Source organism: Schistocerca serialis, chromosome 1 (assembly GCF_023864345.2).
Source record: "Schistocerca serialis cubense isolate TAMUIC-IGC-003099 chromosome 1, iqSchSeri2.2, whole genome shotgun sequence".
NCBI classification, from domain to species: Eukaryota; Metazoa; Arthropoda; class Insecta; order Orthoptera; family Acrididae; genus Schistocerca; species Schistocerca serialis.
The window spans coordinates 1,230,705,212-1,230,725,961 of record NC_064638.1 but is presented as its reverse complement, the minus strand read 5'-3'; positions in this window follow the sequence as shown (position 1 = coordinate 1,230,725,961).

The window sequence follows — 20,750 nt, the reverse complement described above, 5'->3', positions numbered from 1 at the left end:
GCCCATGTCTAAAAACTGCCGGTGCAGCTATCAAAGCCGTATTACGACCGACTCAACAACAGTAAAATACATCACATAGGACGGATATTAGAGAACTCTTCTCTAATGTCCGTCCTATGTGGTGACGTAGGATGGATATTAGAGAAGTCTTTCTCTAATGTCCGTCCTATGTGGTGACGTAGGATGGATATTAGAGAACTCTTTCTCTAATGTCCGTCCTATGTGGTGTGTTTTACTGTTGTTGCGCCGGCCGTAGTATCGTTTTGGTCGTTGCAGGCGCATTTATTGCACATGGGCTGTCGCCTGTATTTCGCTCTCGTAAACTTACTTACGGCCGGGAGGGCGGTGTGCTGACCACATGCCCCTCCCCTCCATATCCGCATCTACTGACGCCTGTGGCCTGAGGATGACACGGCGGCCGGTCGGTGCTGTTGGGCCTTCATGGCCTCTTCGGGCGGAGTTTAATTTAGTTTTTTCGCCTGTATTTGTCACATTTACAGTACGGATGGTTTGGAAGTGGACACAGATGTCCGAAACTAGTCACCATCAAGAAATAAAAGAAGATACTTCTCAATGCAGCTTGTGGCTGAACTACAACCATTTCCAAATATTGCGGCAATAATTATTTTATGTCGACAGCATCACTCCCAATTTTGTTGGTTTCTGCGTGCGAAGTTGGGGGAACCATATTTTAAAGGGGGGTTTTTAACGATTTTTTGTCGTAGATGGCTGTAACCCTTTACATTTTACAGCTTACGTTTCTCTATTTTAACGACTAAGACTATTTTTGTCTCTTGTTTGCGCTGCTTAAAACTGCCCCAGTCCTGGAATCTTGGAGATTTATCGATTCGGAAAGCGTTCGCTATGAACGTACTCCAAAATTTACCTGTTTTACTCCTTGTGACACGTATCCACGTACTCTTACTATTTTACATTATATCCAGCTACTTTTACGTAAGTTTTTATTGCTTTCAGTTCACGCTGTCTACGTAGCCGTACAAGATAGGACCATGCTCCTGTCCTCCATTTTCATCTAATTAATTGGTCTCTTCTTTTTGTAGACAATCTGGTGGTGACCCAAAAGGGTGTAACGCGTCATTCACGTTAGATAATTTCGCAACAGAGACTGTTTTTGTTCCGAAACACTTTCAAAAAATTTGATGTAACAGCCTGCCACTATGCAGTGGGTTAATTTTTACAGTCATTTATGACACTTATAAGCAATGTTTAACTTTTATTATCAGTTATATGTGATGCGAGGGCAGACGTGAGACTCTTAATAGCTAATCGTCACTTTTTCAGTTATTACAATACATTGGGATGTTGGTAACTTTAGTCAAGATGACGTTTTCCGTTACAAGTAGGATTAAGTCGTTTGAGAGGTTCACCGCGCAAGGATACATAATAGAGGTGGCTTCAACAGTCAGAAGTATCTGCGCCCTTAATGGTTCCGCGTAGCCTTCCCAAAAGCTGTGGTAATGAAAGTTACGTTCATTTAAAAAAAATAGTCCTACCCCTCCCCCGTCGATAGTTGATCGTTTTCTTTGAGGGATGATTCAGATACTTAATGCGAGCAATCGCTGTCAGTTGGACGGAGAACTTCTGCAGGCAACAAAGCTTCTTCTGCAGTTAGTACAGTTAGCTTTCAGGTCACAAGCAGCAGCAAACGGAACGCCATGTTACTGAGGTTTATCTGAGTGCCTTAGTCCTTACAAATTGAGGGGAAGCTAACGGTTTTGTCGCCTCGTTGCTCTGAAGTCTTTACCATTGACATATTTGCATTGCGACTGAAATTCGTAATTATGACCACATCCTAACGAACGACATTTCTGTACCACCAATAAGACAATCTCCGACGCTCTACTGCCATCGACCATCATTAGAATCTCCCTCATTCGCCTTCAGTTTGAAAGGCTGCCTGGTGGCCAGGTGAAACTAGGCCCCTGATTTGAGTAAAAAACCTATATCTCAGTTTTGTGAAAGTACATACCACCCTCCAAAGACTGTCACTCTCCCTCACTACAAAACGCTTGTTCGTCCGATTCTTGAGTATTGCTCATCAGTATGGGACCCTTACCAGGTTGGATTAATAGAAGAGATAGACATGATCCAGCGAAAAGCAGCGCGATTCGTCATGGGGACATTTAGTCAGCGCGAGAGCGTTACGGAGATGCTGAACAAGCTCCAGTGGCGGACACTTCAAGAAAGGCGTTACGCAATACGGAGAGGTTTATTATCGAAATTACGAGAGAGCACATTCCGGGAAGAGATGGGCAACATATTACTACCGCCCACATATATCTCGCGTAATGATCACAACGAAAAGATCCGAGAAATTAGAGCAAATACGGAGACTTACAAGCAGTCGTTCTTCCCACGCATAATTCGTGAATGGAACAGGGAAGGGGGGATCAGATAGTGGTACAATAAGTACCCTCCGCCACACACCGTAAGGTGGCTCGCGGAGTATATATGTAGATGTAGATGTAGAAAGATACTGAGGCGTAGCGCCGTATAACGATCCTGCCTTGGAGGCGGTTAAGTGGGAGATGTGTCTCAGAGATGGATAGAGACAGATGGTGACGTGAGACTGGACGCGCACGTAGTTTATGTATCAGCCGATAGAGGGCAACATTGGATAGGGAGACTGTGATTTTAGTTGCGATTATGCCCAATAGAGTGCATTAAAGTAATAGAATGTTTTTCATAAGCTATTCTAGTAAAATGGTTCAAATGGCTCTGAGCACTATGGGACTCAACTGCTGTGGTCATCAGTCCCCTAGAACTTAGAACTACTTAATCCTAACTAACCTAAGGACATCACATACACCCATGCCCGAGGCAGGATTCGAACCTGCGACCGTAGCAACAGCGAGGCTCCGGACTGGAGCGCCTAGAACCGCACGGCCACCGCGGCCGGCGCTATTCTAGTATTTTCATAAAGTGTTATTATGTCTTTTTGTGTAGGTAAAATGTTATAAATGTGTTTTAGCAGTATGATTGATGCGTGAGTGTGGTTTAGGGTTAATATGAAGATAATTGTTTAACGAGTTATGTAGTGGGATTTAGTGTGGGAACATTTCGAAGAAGTATGGATATGGACAAAGAGGATTTTTGTAGAATAGATTTGTAAAGTAAGTTTGTGGTAAAGGGGAAGTTAATTCAGGTATAAATAACAATAATAAATAACTTTATGAATAAACAAAACTTCAGCATATTAGATAATCACGTCGGTAAAAAGTGCAGTCGTTAGGTTTACTATTTTGCGATTGGTTATTGATGAAAAGCGCGGATTGACGCGGGAGAATGTTGTTTTGCTATTGGCTGTTGAATAAACTGACCAATGGCAAAGCAATATTCTTCGCGCGCCTTTCTCTGCTGGTAGAGAAGACTTAGAGTATTCTAGGGAGGAGTCGGAGCCTAGCCATGAAACAGATCGGACGTGTGTAGTAGTAGTTCCGATGGAAATGGTAAGTTGCCGGATCTAGCAGTGTTTCATACATCAAAAGTGTTGGAAAGTGACGGCATAATTATTCCGATGTGTGTGTAAAAATTTCGGAATTTTTAAGTGAATTTTGTGACGAGAAAAAACATATATTCCCCGTGGCGTATTGAACAGGTCGATGACTAAAAACTGTGACTGCATTACGTACCGACAGACTTGATATTTGGCGAGCCTTCTCAATCAAAAACAATCAGTATTTTTGTATCTATTACGTTTTCGGGAAATGCAACACCATAAACTTGCTAACGTGACTGAAAGGGATTGTGAATGACTGTGTTAAGACTAGCACGGGCTTGGCAGTGATACTTGTTCACCTAAGTTTCAGAATATATTAATTGAGGACAAAATTTCCAACCTTTCATTTCTTGTGAAAACTTTCTCCCGAAACATAGATTAGTAACTTTAATTGCAGCCTGGTTCACGTCGAAGTACAGTAGGTTTCGCTCGGCTTCCCTACTGATGAAATGCTGAGACAAGTTCACAGGTAGGAGCAGGTTCGTTGTAAAGGGACAGAAAGGGCCGTGCCACCGCAATACCTGAATGCAAAAGAATCTACGCTACCGGAAAAAATTAGTACATTTCGAAAGATGATATCGATATCGATTCGATGACATTTGCCAGCAGTATATGTACAGATATGCCAACAGTAGATTTACTGATAATGGTATATGAAGTTTTAGGAAGGAAATCGGAGTGGAAAAGCTGACTGAGAAAATTGAAAAGAATAGATTAAAATGGTTTGGATATGTCAAGAGGATGGGAGAGGGAATAATACCAAGTAGAATGATGGAGTTTTCAAGACTGAGGGCAAGAGGCCAAGAGGAAGACCGAGAACATGATGGATTGATACAATAAAGTGGTGTTTAAGAAGGAGAAACCTGCTATGGTTCCAATTTGTGGAAGAAGAATGGTGGAAAGACAGAGTAAAGTGGCGAAGTACCATTGATACCCAACCCGACCACATGTTGGAGAGAGGGGAGACGAAAGTGACGATGATGGTTTCAGCGTTGTCCGCCAATGGATAGCGTAGTGGCACGGCTACCGGAGCGCCATTTGTGCCTACCCTTTGATAGGGAACGCTCACAGCCAGAAGTCTCTACGTGGTACAAACGTGTGAAGCAAGCAGGAAACCGTACCACGGGGAAGCACTCGTGCTTCATACAGCCAACTGAACGAGTCTGAAAGGGGACAAGTGTGGCCTACCGAGTTGCGGGATGGTCCTTTCGGAGAACTGCCACACAAGTGGGACGTACTGCGTCAGTTGTGCAACGATGCTGGTGTCAGAGGTCACTTGAACATTCTCACACCCGTAGACGAGGTCCCGGATGACCGTGCTGCACAGACGCCTGCCAGGATCGTCATATTGTAGGGGCAGCAGTGGCACATTGTACAGCTACCACAGTACAGGTAAGAGGCCTTGTGAGCTCAGACGTGTCAGCACAAACCGCTGTGAACTGGATATTAGCATGGGACTACGGGCACGCACATATCTAGCCCTCATCTACATCTACATCCACACTTCGCAAGCCACCTGACGGTGTGTGGCGGAGGGTACCTTGAGTACCTCTATCGGTTCTCCCTTCTATTCCAGACTCGTATTGTTCGTGGAAAGAAGGATTGTCGCTATGCCTCTGTGTGGGCTCTAATCTCTCTGATTTTATCCTCATGGTCTCTTCGCGAGATATACGTAGGAGGGAGCAAGATACTGCTTGTCTCCTCGGTGAAGATATGTTCTCGAAACTTCAACAAAAGCCCGTACCGAGCTACTGAGCGTCTCACCAGCAGAGTCTTCCACTGGAGTTCATCTTTCATCTCCATAACGCTTTCGCGATTACTAAATGATCCTGTAACGAAGCGCGTTGCTCTCCGTTGCATCTTCTCTATCTCTTCGATCAACCCTATCTGGTACGGATCCCACACCGGTGAGCAGTATTCAATCAGTGGGCGAACAAGCGTACTGTAACCTACTTCCTTTGTTTTCGGATTGCATTTCCTTAGGATTCTTCCAATGAATCTCAGTCTGGCATCTGCTTTACCGACGATCAACTTTATATGATCATTCCATTTTAAATCACTCCTAATGCCTACTCCCAGATAATTTATGGAATTAACTGCTTTCGGTTGCTGACCTGCTATATTGTAGCTAAATGATAAGGGATGTATTCGCAGCACATTACACTTGTCTACATTGTGATTCAATTGCCATTCCCTGCACCATGCGTCAATTCGCTGCAGATCCTCCTGCATTTGAGTACAATTTTCCATTGATAGAACCTCTCGATATACCACAGCATCATCCGCAAAAAGCCTCAGTGAACTTCCGATGTTATCAACAAGGTCATTTATGTACACTCCTGGAAATTGAAATAAGAACACCGTGAATTCATTGTCCCAGGAAGGGGAAACTTTATTGACACATTCCTGGGGTCAGATACATCACATGATCACACTGACAGAACCAAAGGCACATAGACACAGGCAACAGAGCATGCACAATGTCGGCACTAGTACAGTGTATGTTCACCTTTCGCAGCAATGCAGGCTGCTATTCTCCCATGGAGACGATCGTAGAGATGCTGGATGTAGTCCTGTGGAACGGCTTGCCATGCCATTTCCACCTGGCGCCTCAGTTGGACCAGCGTTCGTGCTGGACGTGCAGACCGCGTGAGACGACGCTTCATCCAGTCCCAAACATGCTCAATGGGGGACAGATCCGGAGATCTTGCTGGCCAGGGTAGTTGACTTACACCTTCTAGAGCACGTTGGGTGGCACGGGATACATGCGGACGTGCATTGTCCTGTTGGAACAGCAAGTTCCCTTGCCGGTCTAGGAATGGTAGAACGATGGGTTCGATGACGGTTTGGATGTACCGTGCACTATTTAGCGTCCCCTCGACGATCACCAGTGGTGTACGGCCAGTGTAGGAGATCGCTCCCCACACCATGATGCCGGGTGTTGGCCCTGTGTGCCTCGGTCGTATGCAGTCCTGATTGTGGCGCTCACCTGCACGGCGCCAAACACGCATACGACCATTATTGGCACCAAGGCAGAAGTGACTCTCATCGCTGAAGACGACACGTCTCCATTCGTCCCTCCATTCACGCCTGTCGCGACACCACTGGAGGCGGGCTGCACGATGTTGGGGCGTGAGCGGAAGACGGCCTAACGGTGTGCGGGACCGTAGCCCAGCTTCATGGAGACGGTTGCGAATGGTCCTCGCCGATACCCCAGGAGCAACAGTGTCCCTAATTTGCTGGGAAGTGGCGGTGCGGTCCCCTACGGCACTGCGTAGGATCCTACGGTCTTGGCGTGCATCCGTGCGTCGCTGCGGTCCGGTCCCAGGTCGACGGGCACGTGCACCTTCCGCCGACCACTGGCGACAACATCGATGTACTGTGGAGACCTCACGCCCCACGTGTTGAGCAATTCGGCGGTACGTCCACCCGGCCTCCCGCATGCCCACTGTACGCCCTCGCTCAAAGTCCGTCAACTGCACATACGGTTCACGTCCACGCTGTCGCGGCATGCTACCAGTGTTAAAGACTGCGATGGAGCTCCGTATGCCACGGCAAACTGGCTGACACTGACGGCGGCGGTGCACAAATGCTGCGCAGCTAGCGCCATTCGACGGCCAACACCGCGGTTCCTGGTGTGTCCGCTGTGCCGTGCGTGTGATCATTGCTTGTACAGCCCTCTCGCAGTGTCCGGAGCAAGTGTGGTGGGTCTGACACACCGGTGTCAATGTGTTCTTTTTTCCATTTCCAGGAGTGTATATTGTGAATAGCAACGGTCCTACGACACTCCCCTGCGGCACACCTGAAATCACTCTTACTTCGGAAGACTTCTCTCCATTGAGAATGACGTGCTGCGTTCTGTTATCTAGGAACTCTTCAATCCAATCACACAATTGGTCTGATAGTCCTTATGCTCTTACTTTGTTCATTAAACGACTGTGGGGAACTGTATCGAATGCCTTGCGGAAGTCAAGAAAAACGGCATCTACCTGGGAACCCGTGTCTATAGCCCTCTGAGTCTCGTGGACGAATAGCTGGGTTTCACACGATCGTCTTTTTCGAAACCCATGCTGATTCCTACAGAGTAGATTTCTAGTCTTCAGAAAACTCATTATACTCGAACATAATACATGTTCCAAAATTCTACATTTGATCGACGTTAGAGACATAGGTCTATATTTCTGCACATCTGTTCGACGTCCCTTCTTGAAAACGGGGATGACCTTTGCCCTTTTCCAATCCTTTGGAACGCTACGCTCTTCTAGAGACCTACGGTACACCGCGGCAAGAAGGGGGACAAGTTCCTACCCGTACTCTGTGTAAAATCGAACTGGTAACCCATCAGGTCCAGCGGCCTTTCCTCTTTTGAGCGATTTTAATATTTTCTCTCTCCCTCCGTCATCTATTTCGATATCTACCATTTTGTCATCTGTGCGACAATCTAGAGAAGGAACTACAGTGCAGTCTTCCTCTGTGAAACAGCTTTGGAAAAAGAGATTTAGTATTTCGGCCTTTAGTCTGTCATCCTCTGATTCAGTACCGTTTTGTCACAGAGTGTCTGGACATTTTGTTTTGATCCACCTACCACTTTGACATAAGACCAAAATTTCTTAGGATTTTCTGGCAAGTCAGTACGTAGAACTTTACTTTCGAATTCATTGAACGCCTCTCGCATAGCCCTCCTCACACTACATTTCGCTTCGCGTAATTTTTGTTTGCCTGCAAGGCTTTGGCTATGTTTATGTTTGCTGTGAAGTTCCCTTTGATTCCGCAGCAGTTTTCTAACTCGGTTGTTGTACCACGGTGGTGCGCAGCTCGTGGTCGTGCGGTAGCGTTCTCGCTTCCCTCGCCCAGGTTCCCGGGTTCGATTCCCGGCAGGGTCAGGGATTTTATCTGCCTCGTGATGATTGGGTGTTGTGTGATGTCCTTAGGTTAGTTAGGTTTAAGTAGTTCTAAGTTCTAGGGGACTGATGTTAAGTCCCATAGTGCTCAGAGCCATTTGAACCATTTTTTTGTACCACGGTGGCTTTTTTCCGTCTCTTACGATCTTGCTTGGCACATACTCATCTAACGCATGTTCTACGATGGTTCCACTCACGTCACGGAACAGACGTGTACGGCTCGACTGGTGCCGTCAGAGCACCACTTGGAAGGTGGAATGGCGCGCCGTGGTCTTCAGCAATGAAAGCAGACTCTGTCTGCACACAAATGACGGTCGTTAGCGCGTATGACATATACCTGGTGAACGCTGTGTCGTAGAGTGCATTCGTCCGGGACACAATGGTGCCACACCAGGCCGTATGGTCTGGGGTGCGATAAGCTACAACTCTCGTCCACTCGTCCACCTTTGGTGCTTCTGGAGGCGACGCTAAACAGCGATCGCTCCTTGCAGTTAATAGATCCCTCTTTTGCCGTTATTGCGACAGGGTAGTGTTCTACCACACACTGTCCGTGAAACTCAACGTGCTCTGCAAGGCGTGCAGCAACTTTCCTGGCCAACATGATCTCCGGACATGTCGCCAACCAAGCACATTTGGGACATGACGGGACGACACGTGGCTCGGGGGACTTGTCAACCAGCAACTCTTTCAGAACAACGTGAACAGGCCACGCAGGCGTGGCATAACGTTGAGAGATTCCATGCCCTCTTTTGGATGTCGCCTCTCATTTTCATCGATTTTATTAATGTTTTGTGTCATTGCACGGCGGTAACAGGCCGAATAAGGTTACTGTAATGAGAGTATTTGTACTGAGAGTTCAAAATATTTTTCACTTCATTCCTATGCATGTTGGGTTACTTCCCTGGGTGGCCTGTGCGAGGCGAGCATCAGAGGTCGCTGCACACTGCGTTTCCGATTGGGGACTGCACTTCTGCGAATACTGAAAGGGTCGTACATCAATGGGCTTAAGCGGCTGGTGGAACGACTGATGACGGTCGAATTTCGCCTATTGTATTCGGGGCGAAACGACCAGCGAGACGTCTGACTGTTGCCGCAGTTTATGTGTTTACTGTACCGGCGCGTCCGGAACGAAGACTGCTGGCGACGACTGAGTGTATTGTCCTCATGATTCTGAGAAAACTTGTGGACCGTGCCCTGTTGGGCGCGACTGTCTGGCGCTGGATGGCCGGTGGTCTAGGCAGGTTGTTTTCGTGGCTGGTCAAAAGCAAGTTCAGTGCCCTCACCTGAATAGCAGAGGCATGATGGGTCAACTTAAACTGAGGCTAGTTGACGTAATGAAGCCCTGCTCTAAATTGGAGGGAACAGTCGCTATTGGCGCGAATGATGTTCTGAGACAGTGTGGGGAAAGTTTGGAATCAGCACTGAATGCTGATTCACGGTTTTCGAGGATGGTAAGGAATTGAGCAATCTACATCTACATCTACATGATTACTCTGCAATTCACATTTAAGTGCTTGGCAGAGGGTTCATCGAACCACAATCATACTGTCTCCCTACCATTCCACTTCCGAACAGCGCGCGGGAAAAACGAACACCTAAACCTTTCTGTTCGAGCTCTAATTTCTCTTATTTTATTTTGATGATCATTCCTACCTATGTAGGTTGGGCTCAACAAAATATTTTCGCATTCGGAAGAGAAAGTTGGTGACTAAAATTTCGTAAACAGATCTCGCCGCGACGAAAAACGTCTTTGCTTTAATGACTTCCATCCCAACTCGCGTATCATATCTGCCACACTTTCTCCCCTATTACGTGATAATACAAAACGAGCTGCCCTTTTTTGCACCCTTTCGATGTCCTCCGTCAATCCCACCTGGTAAGGATCGCACACCGCGCAGCAATATTCTAACAGAGGACGAACGAGTGTAGTGTAAGCTGTCTCTTTAGTGGACCTGTTGCATCTTCTAAGTGTCCTGCCAATGAAACGCAACCTTTGGCTCGCCTTCCCCACAATATTATGTATGTGGTCTATCCAACTGAAGTTGCTCGTAATTTTAACACCCAGGTACTTAGTTGAATTGACAGCCTTGAGAATTGTACTATTTATCGAGTAATCGAATTCCAACGGATCTCTTTTGGAACTCATGTGGATCACCTCACACTTTTCGTTATGTAGCGTCAACTGCCACCTGCCACACCACACAGCAATCTTTTCTAAATCGCTTTGCAACTGATACTGGTCTTCGCATGACCTTACTACACGATAAATTACAGCATCATCTGCGAACAACCTAAGGGAACTGCTCAGATTGTCACTCTGGTCATTTATATAGCAGAGGTCCCAGGACGGTTCCCTGGGGAACACCTGATATCACTTCAGTTTTACTCGATGATTTGCCGTCTATTACTACGAACTGCCACCTTCCTGACAGGAAATCACGAATCCAGTCGCACAACTGAGACGATACCTCATAGGCCCGCAGCTTGATTAGAAGTCGCTTGTGAGGAACGGTATGAAAAGCTTTCCGGAAATCTAGAAATACGGAATCAACTTGAGCAATGTGGGCTTTGCTCTTGCGTTGCGCCGGCGCAGAGCATTCGGGACCTGATCTTCGTTGGAGTCGGACGGTCTTGCGGCTTAGTCACACTTTTTCGGCAGAACTTAGAATACTCGGACATCTTTCGAGGCCAGGGGTGGAAACAGAGTTGCTGCACAGCAGAAGTCGGCACCTACATAATCAGAACGCTGCCTACTGACGACATGCTGCAGATTTCAGGTCTGGTACAGTATTTTGCGGCTTCGATATTGAATGACCTCTCATTTTTGTACTGAATCACTCGGCAGCAAGCGCTCTCGCTTTGCCACAAGTCCACCTTGCTTGTTTCTCCATGTGATCCCATTAGAGCTCTCACTACTAATCGCGATACTGCAATGTAGTCGGGACAGTAATACTTGATTCATTAGGACCTCCAGTCATTATCGTCAATCTATTGCATCACAGAGAGTAGGAGCCCCTTGTTCTCGAGCCAACTCTTATTCTCATAATATTTCAGTATACCCTATCCTTTAACCTACTGTTTGTGTCGGCAATCAAGTGACTTTATGTTCTGATGTATAATAAATCTCATTGTAATATTTAATCCGCATATCATTTCGTAGACATATGCAGAATCCCATTTCCTGTTGTTTATTGTGATAAAGTTCTCTTTTTTTTTCTCTGGGTATATTACGGTTTTTATTAAATTATTGTCAGTGTGCACTCCTTATTTTACCAACTAGTAGGGTCCACCATCACTTCCTTTTGTTACCTTTGTGCGCATAATTAATTAGGTGCACGTAAGGAGAGGGTCGAGTGCATGTCTAGTTCTCATGCAAAATTAGTCAGAATTGAAGAGGTACAAACTTTTCTCTACCCTTCCACCTCCCAACGTACCCCAGGACAGGACAGCATTCAACTTATCTACGATCGGCTGGATCCCGGAGTCAATGCCTGCGTTGACGCCTCTGGAGGCTACTCCTCATACTGATATGGGTGTTTCAGCATGATTCGATACCTCGTACCCCAGAACCGCTTTTGATGCCTATTTGTAAATGTAATTGTTTCATATACACCATATGCACTGTTGCAATAACAAATCTTGTGTCAATTGGAAACCTGTAAAACGCTGTACCAATATTTGTTTACCAAGAGTATATTTGGTCCTGTTTTTTAATGGTAGTTCATCGGTTGACAACTTTACGTAATTTACAATGTATTGAATAATCTTCCACCCAAAAAATAATTAATTACAGGATATTATAATGAGGTTCTACAGTCACTAATGTGATAGTGAGACTTAGTATCGCAATGGTATTTACTAATTTTAAGAACAAATAAAACTAACCTTCAAATATTGTCACAATACATGGCTACGCAACTACTTCACAAGTAGAACAAGTTTCCATGAATAGCTGAATGGAAAAACTGAAGTGGGAGCCTATCAGATGATTGTAGCTTCCTTTTCTCTATTACGAGCGGGCTGATTATGTTAACAGTTTGCCAATTTCCTGACTTGGGGAATATTGATCGAGTAACAGAACTCATCTGTAGAGCCCCACATGTAAATTTGATCTGTTTCATGGGTAGGCGCGATGCTGGTGATGTCAGAAATAATTAACAGAGTCCCTACATTGCCGGAGCTGCGAATCACTTTACCAGACACCGTGCTCTATTCCAGCGGAGTCAGTTATCAGCGATGGGCCGCTCTGCAGGCTAGAATCACGACCACTGACCTTCCCAAAGAGCTGTGGCCGCGGACGATGTTCCAATAAGTCGCAGTATAAGAACCAAATTATGCTGACTAGTGGCACGGATCAGCACTTACAAAAAACTGTCTGGGCTACCGAGGCAGTGACAACTCTAAACTCAATTGGATGTCCAGTCTCTACACCACGTCATTTCTCTCCAGCGGTGTGGAATAGAGTCCCTAACAAAATTCTGTCGTCTACACAAACTCTGAAAAATTAAGATTAATCAACTCCATCAAGCCACATAGCTGCCAATAGCGGCCAATCGACGATCTTATAACTAATCATTCTTATACAAACTATCACACCACCACCCTTCCAGAATACCACGAAAAATCCTACGCCAATTGAGAGACTTGCCGCCCAAAACCTAAAGATGCCTTCTTATGAGGTGTGGTTGGAAAGTTTTAAGAATGGATCCGCTACTACTTACTGGTTTGGCGGGCAGGTACATGGAAGGTGGGGAGTGAGTCTCTGCCTTGGTCTTGAACGCCTTCCGACAGGAAATTACCTTTCCTTTATTCAGTTCGTTGCGGCAGCTGGTTGAGTGCTTGTCTTTTAGGGCTTGTTGCCGGATTCTGTCTGCGTGAAAATGGACGTGAAAATGGAGCAACGAGTTTGTGTGAAATTTTATTTTAAAACCGGGAAATCAGCTTCTGAGACTTACGAACTATTAAAACAGCTTTTGGAGATAATTGTATGAGTCAGCAAAATGTTTTTGTCTGGTTCCACAGATTTAAAAGTGGCCGCAAATCATTTGAAGATGAACCACGGTCCAGCCGTCCTTCCAACTCAAAAATGAATGAAAATGTTGCGAAAGTTCGTGACTTAATGCTCTCTGATCGTAAACCTACAAATAGGGAGGTGGCTGATGAACTTAATTAAGTTTATATGCAATTGAGACAATTTTAACTGAAGATCTGAACATGCGTCGAGCGTTCGCAAAATTCATTCCAAAAGTGTTGTCAAGTGACCAGAGACAATATCGAGTTGAAGTGTACCAAGAACTGATTAATCGGACTAAAAATTACCCAGATTTTTTAAATAGGGTAATTACAGGTGACGAATCATGGGTATATGGATATGATCCTGAAACCAAAGTGCAGTCTTCGCAGTGGATAACTCCAGATTCACCACGACCGAAAAAAGCACGGCAGAGTCGGTCGAAGGTGAGAACAATGTTAGTGATTTTTTTCGATTCTACCGGTATTCTGCATCATTAATTTACTCCTGGAGGACAGGCAGTCAACCAGGAATACTATAAATGTGTCCTTGAGCGTTTGGGCGAAAAGGTATAGAAGAAAAGTGCTGCACTGTGGAAAGACAGGAGTTGGGTGGTACACCATGACAATGCTCTGGCTCATCGTGCCTTCTCCATCGTTGAATTTTTGACCAATTTCAAAATTCCTGTGCTTCCACAACCGCCATATTCCCCTGATTTGGTCCCTGCGGACTTCTACCTGTTTCCTAAACTGAAATTTTCCGTGAAAGGGAATCGATTTGACTCGATTAAAGACATCCAGGCAAATATGAAGAGTGACCTTAACAGACTTCAGGAAAAAATTTCCAGGAATGTTTCCAAAAGTGGAAACACCGTTGGAGTCGTTGTGTTCAGTCAGAAGGGGACAATTTTGAAGGAGATGCATCACAGTAGCATGTAAGTACCACTATTGTACAGGGCTATTACAAATGATTGAAGCGATTTCATAAATTCACTGTAGCTCCATTCATTGACATATGGTCACGACACACTACAGATACGTAGAAAAACTCATAAAGTTTTGTTCGGCTGAAGCCGCACTTCAGGTTTCTGCCGCCAGAGCGCTCGAGAGCGCAGTGAGACAAAATGGCAACAGGAGCCGAGAAAGCGTATGTCGTGCTTGAAATGCACTCACATCAGTCAGTCATAACAGTACAACGACACATCAGGACGAAGTTCAACAAAGATCCACCAACTGCTAACTCCATTCGGCGATCGTATGCGCAGTTTAAAGCTTCTGGATGCCTCTGTAAGGGGAAATCAACGGGTCGGCCTGCAGTGAGTGAAGAAACGGTTGAACGCGTGCGGGCAAGTTTCACGCGTAGCCCGCGGAAGTCGACGAATAAAGCAAGCAGGGAGCTAAACGTACCACAGCCGACGATTTGGAAAATCTTACGGAAAAGGCTAAAGCAGAAGCCTTACCGTTTACAATTGCTACAAGCCCTGACACCCGATGACAAAGTCAAACGCTTTGAATTTTCGGCGCGGTTGCAACAGCTCATGGAAGAGGATGTGTTCAGTGCGAAACTTGTTTTCAGTGATGAAGCAACATTTCTTCTTCATGGTGAAGTGAACAGACACAATGTGCGAATCTGGGCGGTAGAGAATCCTCATGCATGCGTGCAGCAAATTCGCAGTTCACCAAAAGTTAACGTGTTTTGTGCAATCTCACTGTTTAAAGTTTACGGCCCCTTTTTCTTCTGCGAAAAAAACGTTACAGGACACGTGTATCTGGACATGCTGGAAAATTGGCTCATGCCACAACTGGAGACCGACAGCGCCGACTTCATCTTTCAACAGGATGGTGCTCCACTGCACTTCTATCATTATGTTCGGCGTTTCTTAAACAGGAGATTGGAAAACCGATGGATCGGTCGTGGTGGAGATCATGATCAGCAATTCGTGTCATGGCCTCCACGCTCTCCCGACTTAACCCCATGCGATTTCTTTCTGTGGGGTTATGTGAAAGATTCAGTGTTTAAACCTCCTCTACCAAGAAACGTGCCAGAACTGCGAGCTCGCTTCAACGATGCTTTCGAACTCATTGATGGGGACATGCTGCGCCGAGTGTGGGAGGAACTTGATTATCGGCTTGATGTCTGCCGAATCACTAAAGGGGCACATATCGAACATTTGTGAATGCCTACAAAAACTTTTTGAGTTTTTATATGTTTGTGCAAAGCATTGTGAAAAGATCTCAAATAATAAAGTTATTGTAGAGCTGTGAAATCGCTTCAATCATTTGTAATAACCCTGTACAATTACAAGCCTATTCTTAAAACTTTCCAATCACACCTCGTACGTCAGCAAGCATCGCCGACCGTCTGCCAGTGAACTTGATCTTTTAAAGTGCGGATGGGAAGACTGCGGTTTGGGAAGAGTAATTAACATAGCAAAACACTGTGCTTACCTGAGGCACCACCGTGGCAGACATCCGTCACTGAGCTGCGATTCTAAGAAAGCGTCGATGCAATGTCCAACCGCCTTAGCACAGGCGCCATGGCATCTTGCTGGCAGATTCCATACTCGCTCGGGGCACCAGCCTGCAGCTGAGAACCTATTAATCTGAAGCATGCTCAGTAGTGTATGCAGCCTCATTGTCTTTCATTCGACTGAGAGAGAGCCGGTGGCGCCAGGTTATCGAGGATGCCTTTGACAAAGATCACCCCCGAACACTGCGATTGTCAGCTGGGGTCGACCTTCCTGGAACTCGACGGAGCTGGCCGCACACAACTCCCCTATCCAAAGCACCTCTCCTACACAGAATGTCTACCAACAGATCTCGGAAAATACAGCAAATGAAATGAGACCCATCACCTGATTTAATTCGAGCAAAGGGTAATTAAAGCTCTTGATATCCAGTCACCCTCCTATAGACACAGTCAGAGAGCGCAATTAAAGAAAATAAATTAGATAGGACAAGCCAACTGGATTCTACATCTCTTAAGTTTTTTATATTTAATTTCCATAGTCATATTGTTCCATAATTGTGTGTGGCATTTTTCTTATTGGGCACCATCAATCGATCATTCAACTGATGTTTATCTACAATCACAGCAATTATGCCACTAATTTTAGTGGCTTCTCGTTAATTAAATGTATGATCCTCCGTCTAAATTTATTCGTGATCTCTCTTAACTTTACTTGGTCACTGTGAATTGTAATTTTTTCGCTTGTTATTTTTGTGTTACCATTATCTATAGACTATGTTCATTCATTTTAAATTTTAATTTTTCAAGGATTAATTGTTGTTATTCTGCAATATTTTGCATGCGTTTTGTACAGTTTCTGACTATTTGTCCTGGATTTTCCATTCATGTGAGTTAAGGTTTCTTTCAGGTTTCTACATTTATAGTTGACTGAAGCACTTGTTGCAGACTGTTTGTTGTGGTTCTGTTGTGAACCATTTTTGTGTTCTGGTAAGAAAGGTATACACCCCCACAACGTCTAGCCACTTCCACCCCTCAGCCTAAGTTACAACTTATCCTACCATACCAGATTATAGCAGAGTGCGGTTGAGGGGACATAAATCTTACAAGGTTGACAAATAGCACAAGGTAAAAAGATTCAGTCCCTGAATAATTAAAATAGAAAGTGAAAAGACACATTGTAGGGACTAAAAGAACAATATCAAATTATCAATAAAACTTAAACAACTGAATTTATTAATACTAGGCCAAGCCGAGGAATTACAATTCATGATGGACAAACAAAAGTTTGTAGTGAAAGATCAATATTCAGGGTACGAGAACAACAAATTTAATCATGCTAGACCATAGTGATCAAATGCACCGAATATTTTGTTACGCTCACAAGCCCTGCAAAATAGCACAATGAAAAGAGCATCAGAATGAACAAGACAACCATCACTACTATTTTATCCCAACGTGATTTTATCTTCCAGGTGCAAACGAATCACAAAAACTACATACACAAAATTTGCTTGACTTCAACTGCTGCAAGAACTGCAGGAAGTAAAGTCACGCAGGAGATTCACAATGAGGCATAACAAACTTGCATACACAGCCAGTTAAAGGTAGTGCAAGAAAATAGTCAACTTTTTGCTGACCTGCTGCTCACTCAAGCTATATCAAGCTAGCGCCTGTCCCATTTCCACTAGAACAAGGCCGGCTGTATCGTGGGCTGACTTGGCCCTTATGAAGTACTATATGAAAGATACAGAAAATGCAGTCCATGCTTTCCTGAAATAGCTATGAACAGACACCAAGACAAGACTGAGCGTCCAATTTTTCTAGACTTCAGCCTGCAGACTCTTGTTGTGAACCGCCAAACACCACTCGGCTACTCAAGTGCCTCTCCAAGTACGTGCTGTCCCGTTGCTCCAATCACACAGTATTCAGCCACTGCAGGTCTTCGCTCTTTGCTTCCGTGTGGCGCTGACACAGCATTACTCTGATACAGGGCGAGAAAAGTGGGTCCACCTGCTGAAAGGGGCGGAACTGCTGTGTGTCACAAAAATACTGGGTGCGAAGTTAGGAGTTAAAAGGAACAACTGACGAAGAAAAGACTCTTAGGTGAGTGTTAGCCAATACGAGTTGGTTTGACTTTTACGAATAGGTAACTTGAGTCTGGGACAACCAATAGACACGAGAAATTGTTGCCATCGTTGTTAGCTGGTATTTGATTAGGCTACTGTATATTTCATTGTTTTCCAACGACATCTCTTTCTCCCGCCCCCCTTCCCCCTCCTCTCTCTCTGTCTTCTTATCTTATCTTTCTTATCTTTAATTATTCATTCCATAGACCCACAAAAGAGGGGACTTTCCTGGGTGTGGAACACATTACAAAAATGTAATTAGAAAAACTTGAGTTTCATTAATTTTAATGATCCTCAGTAAATAAACAGTAAAATTATGTACATGAGATAAAATTAAACGTCTAATATTTACAGGTTTAATACTTACATTTACTATCTTCTTCTCTGTATTCCACTCCTTTTACTTCCAAAGTGAGCAGTTACGTAGTTATTTTCCTCTCTGCAGATATGTCATTTGTTCTCGTGATCCAACCTGCCGCTCCCAGTTTCGCTGATCAATTACAATTTAAATTAATAATGTACTTGGAGGGGGCGGGGGGTACTATATGGAACTATTCCATTTATTAGAGATATTGACAAATTGTAAGTAGGCTGTTTATGTTTTCTTATTGGCAATGTTACGTAGCGCTCTGTATGAAAATCACTGGCTGTGCTGTGTGCAGTCTGTGGCTAGTTTGCATTGTTGTCTGCCATTGTAGTGTTGGGCAGCTGGATGCTAACAGCGCATAGCGTTCGGCAGTTGGAGGTGAGCCGCCAGCAGTGGTGGATGTGGGGAGAGAAATGGCGGAGTTTTGAAATTTGTAAGAATGGATGTCATGAACTGCTATATATATTATGACTATTGAGGTAAATACATTGTTTGTTCTCTATTAAAATCTTTCATTTGCTAACTATGCCTATCAGTAGTTAGTGCCTTCCGTGGTTTGAATCTTTTATTTAGCTGGCAGTAGTGGCGCTCGCTGTATTGCTGTAGCTTGAGTAACGAAGATTTTTGTGAGGTAAGTGATTTGTGAAAGGTATAGGTTAATGTTAGTCAGGGCCATTATTTTGTAGGGATTTTTGAAAGTCAGATTGCGTTGCGCTAAAAATATTGTGTGTCAGCTTAAGCCCAGTCACGTATATAATTGTTTAAAAGGGGACGTTTCAAAACTAAAGCCTTAACTTGGAAATGAAATTGTACAATATATTTAACGAGATAACATACGGTGCTGGAAGCACTGGGAGAGTAATTTCTTGACCTAGAATGCTTGCTGAATTGCTGCCAATGATTTCGTTTGTTTGTCTTATCCCGGAGGTGCACATCCAGCTCACAACAACATCTAGAAGTTGTACTTGTAGTGGTCCACCGTCCATTGAAAGAACTTTGCTGATTTCAGTTTTCGATTCAGGATTTGGAAGGCATGCGTGGGTCTAGGGGGGGGGGGGGGTCGTATTCGGGATCGTTGTGTCTCACTAATGTAGTCTGGCAAAGGCGATAGGAGTAAAGAAAACGAAAAGGATAGGAGGGAGACGGCAGAACGACAAGCGTTAGCAATGAAATCTATGATCAATCTAAACAGATATATGCCAAGACGTTACGCATAATAAATGACGTTTCTTCAGTAAGAGCATACAACGAGCCGGGAAGGAAACCAAAAAAACTACCTCCATCTGGGCTCAGAGACAAAAATGCCGATTGGCAATTTATTCCACTTACACTAACGAAATGATATAGCAACCAGCACAAAGCTTTCATGCAATATGTATCCGAAATAATATTTCGTATCATCTCACAGGCTAATTTTTGATTGCACATACAACGCATGAAGGAACACACCGAGAAATGCATAGTGCAACATAAACGCAGATGTTTGCCAAGCTTGCAGTTGCCGCTGCTCTGTTTCACCACCTCAATAGGATGCAAGTGCCAGTGGGGGTCAGAAAAGTGCTCTGCTAAGTCGTGAGTGTGTTATGTCGGAGCTAACTGAATTCTAACATGGGCAGATATTTGGTGCTCGTACTGTGGGTGCTTCCATAACTACAGCCGAAGTATTCGACGTTACCAGCGCCACAGTGTTGTAGATTTGTAGTACGGCATACAGAGAAAGCGGAAACAAACCACCCGTTGAGTCACAACGAGAACGGAAATGTATGTTGAATGTTAAGAGGATTGTGATGAAAATGAAGAGAACGACGGCTGCAGAAATCATTGCGGAACTGAATGTAGCACTCGTGCATGTCTTGCTTCACACTGTTTAAAACATCTGGTCGAGTTTACATCTGGAATACGCCGTCCAAAGCTCATTATGCAGACTGCTTGCTACCGATAGTGAAACATGGCGGAGGTTCGGTGATGATATGTTCAACCATAACGCAGTGCTGCGTGGGTCCCGTGTGAAACAAACCAAGCGCTGCATCATGTGTGAGATACAGAGCCGAGCGAGTGCGCCAGGACTTACCCTAGTTCAATGCTAGTAGCGCCACGTCACCTTAACGCGTCTGCATGTAGCGCACAAGTATTGTACCACAATTTAGTATGAAATAAAAATAAAAAAATATGTTTAAAAATTTGTTACATTATACTTTAGTGTAATGATGTTCCAAATACCAAGTCTTGATGTTCTAGACTTAATAGTTTACGGAAAAATGCCGTTTTAAGAGAAAAACCAGAGGCGCTAAATAATGGCGATAGGAAGCCAGAATTTCGTCAGAAGGTGCAGTTAGAAGTTAGAAATAAGTGATGC